The sequence below is a fragment of the Schistocerca serialis genome, chromosome 1 (genome assembly GCF_023864345.2).
Source record: "Schistocerca serialis cubense isolate TAMUIC-IGC-003099 chromosome 1, iqSchSeri2.2, whole genome shotgun sequence".
Taxonomy (NCBI): domain Eukaryota; kingdom Metazoa; phylum Arthropoda; class Insecta; order Orthoptera; family Acrididae; genus Schistocerca; species Schistocerca serialis.
The window spans coordinates 609,437,856-609,445,944 of NC_064638.1; the positions used below are offsets into that span (position 1 = coordinate 609,437,856).

At 42.4% G+C, this 8,089-nt stretch overlaps 1 long non-coding RNA gene across 1 annotated transcript; it reads right to left on the reverse strand.

Annotated features, from left to right (window-relative positions):
* Nucleotides 1-292: 292 nt before the first annotated feature.
* LOC126457952 (uncharacterized) lies at nucleotides 293-2,794 on the reverse strand. The gene is made up of 3 exons (XR_007585558.1): nucleotides 2,542-2,794; nucleotides 2,231-2,340; nucleotides 293-623 (listed from the first exon to the last, which is right to left on the reverse strand). It is a non-coding gene; the product is annotated as an uncharacterized LOC126457952 (long non-coding RNA).
* Between the last annotated feature and the right edge of the window lie 5,295 nt (nucleotides 2,795-8,089).

The window sequence follows — 8,089 nt, forward strand, 5'->3', positions numbered from 1 at the left end:
TAACTCAGTCAAAAAATATTATCCTTGGACCTATAATCATTAGTGGATGGACCAATAAACTCTTCTTAAAAGTGTGTGCACTCCCCTCCCGCACCCTCTTCCAAGACATACACACACGATATGACATTATGCAATGATTTTGTAATTACTTTCTATGGGTGGGGATGGGAGCAGGGATTGTGAACAACACACATATAAAATGGGACAAAACAATATATGTAAAATACATAACTCCTTTTGCAATAAACAAATTTATTTTACTGCAGTTGTGTTTAACATGTCATACTAAAAAAATCACATTAATTGCAACAGTAACTCCAACACAAGAGATGCAAGTGTCACCCACTTCTATAAACACTACATGACAGTGGGTTTTCACAGTGGAATGTAAAATGTTTCATTTTATTAAAGTGCATCTGTGATACTTCTATTGACAGTGCCATAACATTAATATATTAACAGACACATTAATTTGGCGCCGATGGTAAAATATAAATAGTAATCTTCGGCATACGCCGTGGCCTATCCTTTGTAACCATCCCAAAAAATATAGGGTGGTGGCAGAGAGCGATTGGTTGTACAATCCTGTAGTTCTGGTGTGGCACTTGATTTGTGATGTGTTTCTGAAAATAAATCAAAGGTATACTGAATGAATTATCAAATACTTTTTGGTAGAACCTGGCAGTATATAAAACATCAAACATAAGTAGAATATCATCACTACATGTCAAATTAGAAAAGTATGAAGTATGTACTGATTGGTAACATGAATTTTGTATGTAGAGTACACCACGCTCTCGCCAGTGAGATACAAATCAACATCCAATGAGGTACCCATGAGTAAAATCTTCTACATCTGAACAAATATTAAGTTGTCAAATGCTGGAGCACATATCCAGCTAATCTGATCACATATTACATCAAACTGTAAGTGAGAAGCCGGAGATAGACACTAGTGTTTAACAACAGTCATTTTGTGGGTGCATCTTCAAGGTATTAAGCATTCTCACAGCACCTCCACAATATATACATTTACTAATATGGCATGACGTGAATAAACAATCACAATTTCAAAAGAATAGTGATTTCTTCCACTCACTGGCAATAATGACATCACTGCAAAACAAGTATTCACCCTAAAATCAAGCTCACAAAATACTCAAAATTTAACAATAAAACATACAAATATGAAAAATATTGGTGTTGTAAATTTCATGTGACCTATATATCTCAAATGAAGACCTCAATACCAGTAACCCATACAGAACTCAAAAACTGAACACAATTTTCACTTGAGCTACACAGCTCCAACAAAGCCCTCGATACCACAAACCAACCACTCTAAAACATGGTGTTTCAAACTTCACTTACTCTATCTAAAACGAGGTCTCAGTACAACAGACCAAACCATGCTCATACGACTAATATCAGAAACTTCCCCATTGTAAAAGCAATGAGCTACTCATAAATATCTATATTTTCTTCACCACAGAAGAAAAATATTAAATCTCCAACCACAACAAATGGCCCTAATATTTCCAAACATAAAAATGAATCCATCAGCTAAAATATGCAAATTCAAAGGAACTCACCAGACAGCCAGCACAAATTATTTCAATACCAACATGAAACATTCAATTCATGTCAAACTACTCACTAACAAACATACAGCACAACAGAGGGCCACCAAATACTACAACACACAATCTACAAATACAAAGACAAAGACTCAAAAATATCAAGGGCCACCATGACATTACGGGTCAAAGCAGATGGGTGTAGCATCAGCACATGACCTTGTACTAATAACCTCGCCTTAGTCTCGTGTAGGAAATAGTGATAAGGCAATGACTGCCAATTGACAAGAAAACAGGATTAAATTATCAAGAATGACACTTAATTACTGTCTGAACATTTGTTCAGAGTTTGCATCTTTTTGGAACAACCCAAAAAGGCCAGTATTGCCTGCTTTGCGCTTAGGAGATCATTCTCACTGTACTGGCTCACAAACAGAATACTTTTATTCAATCTGTCCTACAGCATTTTCTTTCTAAGCAGAGCACCTAAGATCTAAAAATTGTCCATTAACATTGAAATTGTAATACTTACATCCTAAACCATTTACTCCCTAATTGTCCTTATGATTAATAATGAAGAGTGAATTTACTAGACGCTTATTTGATTTACGAATTTTCTGAATGTCAAGCAAGACATTCATTTGAACCCTTACCTACTATTTCAGCATCTTATTTTGCAAATGCGAATTTCCCACAGTATCTCCAATTTTGCTGCATTTCTCTTCCTGTTTTTAGCGAGTTACGTTGCTATTTACTTCAGTGACTAAAAATAAAGTCCAGCAACTCCATTAATTAACATCTCAATATGTTTAAAACAGAGTTACATGCAACACAGCTATGAAACTAAATCTGCCAGTTACAACATTCGTGAGTACAACACTACACGTGCAGCTTGAGTACATACGTCACAGTATTAAATAAATGCTATACATTTATACTCTATCAGAAAATATGATATTCTAACCACAATCATTTTAACCGATGAGCTTGTTTGCCTCCCAGAATGCGAATGTATATTACGTTTCCTGTTTTCTCTCCAACAATTTTGCGTTCCGCTTTTCATCTCTTAGAAATCACAATACCATAAAGCCTATTACTTAGTTACTACAAAAGTTCCACACGGTATCCACCACCTCGATGAAAACAATAAAAAACACAGATCTTTCTGCCCAGTGCCTGCCAAAAATTTCGTCTTCAAAGATAATACTCGCAGCACCTTCAAATGGACGTGGTAACTTCTGTGAACTACGTCACTTCCCGTGTTTCACTGTCGCTAGAGTCTAGTTCCCAAGCACAGCCTCGGCCTAACCGTAAACAAACCTCTAAGAAACTGCAGCAAAACCCATGGCAACTTCCTTCATGTCTGCGGTGTTTTACGAAACATTCACGAGAAGATTGTCCACAACGTTGGGCCGTGTGTCACAAATGCAAAAAAAAGGGTCATGTGTCATCCGTTTGCAAATCCGACCGCATACAAGATGTTCATGAATATGACGCTGATTCTGATTTTGTGTTGTCTGTCAATTGTACTTCTTCCCTTTCAGGGAAGTTATTCCTCACTGTCCAAATACTTGGTCGAGATGTTCACATGCAGGTGGATACTACTGGTTCTGCTGCTACTATCATCAATTCTCAGACGTATCTTCAGTTGGGTTCTCCAATCCTGTCACCTGTCACTAGGCAATTATGGACTTACAATAAACAGAAGATTTCTCTCTTGGGACAATTTGATGCTGAGCTATCTTACAAATCTGTCGTTTGCACTGTTCCCATATTTGTGGTCGACCATAGTAACGCGGAGAATCTTTTTGGTTTCGATGCCTTTCACGTTTTTGGGTTCTCCATAGATGACTCTGTGAATATCGTCTCTGATACTATTCCTTATGCTCAATTGGATTCCTTGTCGACGACATTTTTGTCCCTTTTTTCTCCTGGGTTAGGCCGTGTAAACGACTTTGAAGCTCATATCATGCTCAAACCCACTGCTCGGCCTAAGTTTTTTCGAGCTCGGCCCATTTCTATGGCCCTTCGTGATCAGGTCAAACGGCAGTTGGATCGTCTCACTGCTTCAGGGGTCTTGCTTCCTGTCACTTCCCGTGAGTGGTCCTCTCCTGTCATTGTCGTTGCTAAGCCAAATGGTGATATTTGTCTCTGTGGCGATTTCAAAGCCACTGTAAATGCTCAATGCCTTATCGACACTTACCCTATGCCTCGACCTGAAGAATTGTTCTGGTCCTTAACACACCTTTCGACCTCTATCAATACCAATGATTGCCATTCGGGGTTGCCAGCGCCCCTGCTCTTTTTCAGTGATTCTGGAACAATTATTGCTCACTGTCCCTGGGTGTATAAATTACCAGGATGACATTGTTGTCACTGGCTCCACCACTGACGAACATCTTCAAAATCTCCACACACTTTTTCATGTCTTACAGACTGCCAGTCTTAAGCGTAATCTTCAGAAATCAAAATTTTTTTCAGGCATCTATCATGTACTTGGGGTTTCAACTCTCTCGGGATGGTATTCGTCCACTTCACCAAACTGTCGCTGCGATCGATGCCCTTCCTCGCCCTACATCTGTTAAGGAACTGCAGGCCTTCTTTGGGAAAATAGCATACTATCACAAGTTTTTTCCATCTGCTGCTTCGGTGGCTCAGCCGTTAAATCGTCTGTTGCATAAAAACGTACCTTTTCACTGGTCCGCATCATGCGATGCGGCTTTCCAGAAATTGAAGACTATGCTGAAACAGGGCCCGTGCCTGGCCACTTATCGACCTGGCCAATATCTTGTTGTTGTCACGGATGCCTCTCAATACGGGGTCGGTGCAGTCCTTGCGCACCTTTTTTCTGACGGTTCTGAACAACTCATTGCTGTTCTGAACAACTCATTGCTTATGCCTCCAAAACGCTCACAGATGCCCAACAAAAGCATTCTCAAATTGAAAAAGAAGCTTTAACCATTATTTATGTGCTCTTCATAAGTTTGGTGTTTTTCTCTATGGATCCAAATTTCATCTGATTACGGATCACAAACCACTTGTTTCCTTGTTTCATCCATCAACATCACTTCCCGACAAGGCACCGCCTCCAGCGTTGGGCTCTTTACTTGTCTCGTTTCAATTATGAGATTCATTTCCGGCTGACGGCTCAACATGTGACTGCTGATGCACTATCTCGCCTTCCCATGGGTCCTGATCTGGCATTCGATAGGGACGCACTTTTGTGTTTCCACCTGGATGTTGCCGAGCAGCGGGTTGTGGATGCGTTCCCCGTCACCAGGGACCGGCTGGCGGCTGTAACAGATTCTGACCCTACCCTCTCCCTGGTTTTATGTTGTATTCAGAAGGGTTGGCCAGATCATCCATCCTCTAAGAATTCTGATCCATTGCGGAACTACTACGCTTTGCGTTACCGCCTCACGACTAGGAATGGTATTATCCTCCTTTCTACAGACAATGCTTCGCCGCGTGTTGTGGTACCTGCATCTTTGCGTGCTTCGGTCTTACGCCTCCTTCACCAAGGGCACTGGGGTGCCTCTTGCACAAAATCTCTGGCGTACTGTCATGTGTACTGGGCCGGCATTGACTCCGAAACTGCACATATGGTCGCTGCCTGCGGCCCTTGTGCATCACAGGCCGCCGCCCCGAAGGCATCTTTGTGACTGGGGCCTTGACCGGAGAAGCCCTGGGAGCGTATTCGTGCTGACTTCGCGGGACCTTTTTTAGGTACTTACTGGCTTCTCGTTATTGACGCCTACTCTAACTTTCCTTTCATTGTGCGTTGCACGTCGCCTACCACTGCGGCAACCACCAATGCTCTAGCTCACATTTTCTCTTTGGAAGGCCTTCCCTCTACTCTTGTTACTGATAATGGCCTGCAATTTGCCTCTTCCGATTTTGCGGATTTTTGTGCCCGTCACGGCGTCATGCATGTCACGGCCCCTCCGTTCCATCCACAGTCAAACAGTGAGGCTGAACGACTGGTCCGCACATTTAAGGCTCAGATGAGGAAACTCCCACACGCTACTTCATCTTCTACGGCCTTCCACCTCATGGCCGTGAGTGCCTTCACTTGGCTGGTTCACTGCCGCCGACCTTGTATGGGTACGGGGATATGGCAGGCAGCCAAAATGGAGTTCTGGTCGCATCTTATGACACCGTGGCAAAAGCCTGTATGAAATCCAGACGGACACGGGTGTTGCAGTGCGTCATTCGGACCAGCTTCGGCCTCATGTGCCGGCAACGCCTGTTCCGGATGCCGCTACACCACCTTCGGCTCTACCTGATGCTCGGGATACTGGAATCTCTCATTACTCACAGCGCAGTCCACTCACCATCATATCGGTGTCAGCACAAGAATTGACGCCACCAGGAGACATGCCTAAGCAGGAACCAGATTACCATCATCTGTTGGAGCAACTCCACTCGCCTCCTTCTCCTACGGACGCGGATACGTCGCCCATGGCTCCTGTTATAACAACCGGACTTGCCGCAACGGGCAGATTGGTGCACGGGCCCCCAGCAGATTCAACCCCCATGTCTCCTGTCATCTTGACCTGTTATCATTGGGGACACTTCCATCCGTACGGGAAGCCTACTCCTCAAGACTTTACGGCCAGTCAAAAAACACCTATGGATGTTAGCAATCTACAGGCCACCTCCATCAAGACCTGTGCAAAAAATTCAAAGGGGTGAAAAGTGTTGTGACTCACCAGTCTTTCAAAGTGCCACTGCGCAGTTACGCGCATCCTCTACATGCGGCGCTCTCTGCCAGCCATGCAGCAGCAGCGCCACCTAAGCGGCCAGCCAGCCAGCGGCCACTAGACTTGGCCCCAGTTATGATTTGACTGTTAAAGTGTACACACATCTTACTCTGTTTACTTGATCTGTGACTTTCATGTATTGCATCTTCCTTGAAATATATTTGTTTAATTTGAAGTTATAACACTATGATGATCCTAACAAAGTCATAGACTGACTATAGCTACTAACAGCATTGACACAGTATGGCGTACAGCTCTCACAGATGAAATAATATCAATCATTTCGAAGCTTCAAGACAGACGCATCAATGAATAATAGTAAGGACTATGGCTCTTGAACTACACAGGACTGCTCGCAAAAGATTCTAGTGCAGACAAGTCATGATACATGGTTTGGATGGTTTATGGGAGACTGATCTCGTACATATCAGACGATACGATCGAATAAAGGGTCCAAATATATTTAAAAGATCGTAGATATGTAGGAGGACTGTTACACAGGTGCTGGAACAATTGCAGCACCCCAGTATGAATGGGTGTCGTGACAACAAGGTGACTACAGAGGTAATTTTTACAATAATTATTTCAAGTAGGTAGTGGAACAGGAAGGAAAAATATTTTAGAGGTCAGGTAACCATAGCTAAAATTCCACATAGTGAATACAATCTTATGCACTGGCTGTTAAAATACTTTTACTACAAAGTCACTATCAGTTCCATGTTAGTAGAGATACATCTTGAGGTGATGACTGTTTATAAAACTTGTCACCTGAAGATGTATCTCTACTGATTCAAAACCAAAAGTGACTTTTTAATAAATGTATTTTAGTAGCTAGTATGGAATAAACCACTATTCGATATTCTCCCACATGAAAGCGATATTATGTAGCATCTGAACAGGACCATTGAAAACTGCATGTGCATGCAATTTAATCTTCACAGTTCATACATGCAGTCAGACATTCTACCACAAATTACTGGGGAGTATATTCAAACTGAACACTGTACGATTAAGATGAGTCTATCAATGTATGTGACAACGGGCTCCAAAACAGCCATTGCAGAAGGTTTTATTCAACATGTGGGATTTTGGTTGTGGTTACCCAACCTCTAAAATAATATGATGGCTTACTGTTCCATTACCAACTTGAAAAACTTATTGTAAAAATCACCTCGCCTTGTTGTCAGGACACCCACTCACACCAGACAAGATGATGGATGCATGGAAATTTAGAGAGCCAGCATCTGAGGCTGGCTGCATAACAGTTCTCCAGCCACCAACATATGAGACCAACCAGGGAGTTGCATGAAATCATTCTCCACACCATAACATTGCTGCAGAGTATTTGCTTTGAGACATTCCACACTGTACATGTTGATGGCTGTCTGATGGGGCATAAAATGAGATTCGTCTGAAAAGGCTACCACTGAATTGTCATTGTGGAGAGACTGTTGGTATCCCATTGGTTCATCTGGGTAATCGATTGCCCCAAAGTTGCATTCTATTCACCTCTTCGCTGCCGTCGATCACCCCTGTCATGTATGGCTTATGGTGTACCACAGTTGCTTTGGAGCCAGTTTTGGATAGCGTCATTTTGTCACGCTCAGTATACTTTAGCCATGGTGCCACACAAACAGTTTACAAAATTAACCATTTCAGAAATGCTTCCACCCTTGGCCTGAAAGCCAATGATCATGCCCTTTTGGATGTTAGATACATCACTCCATTTCGGTATATTGACAATGACTG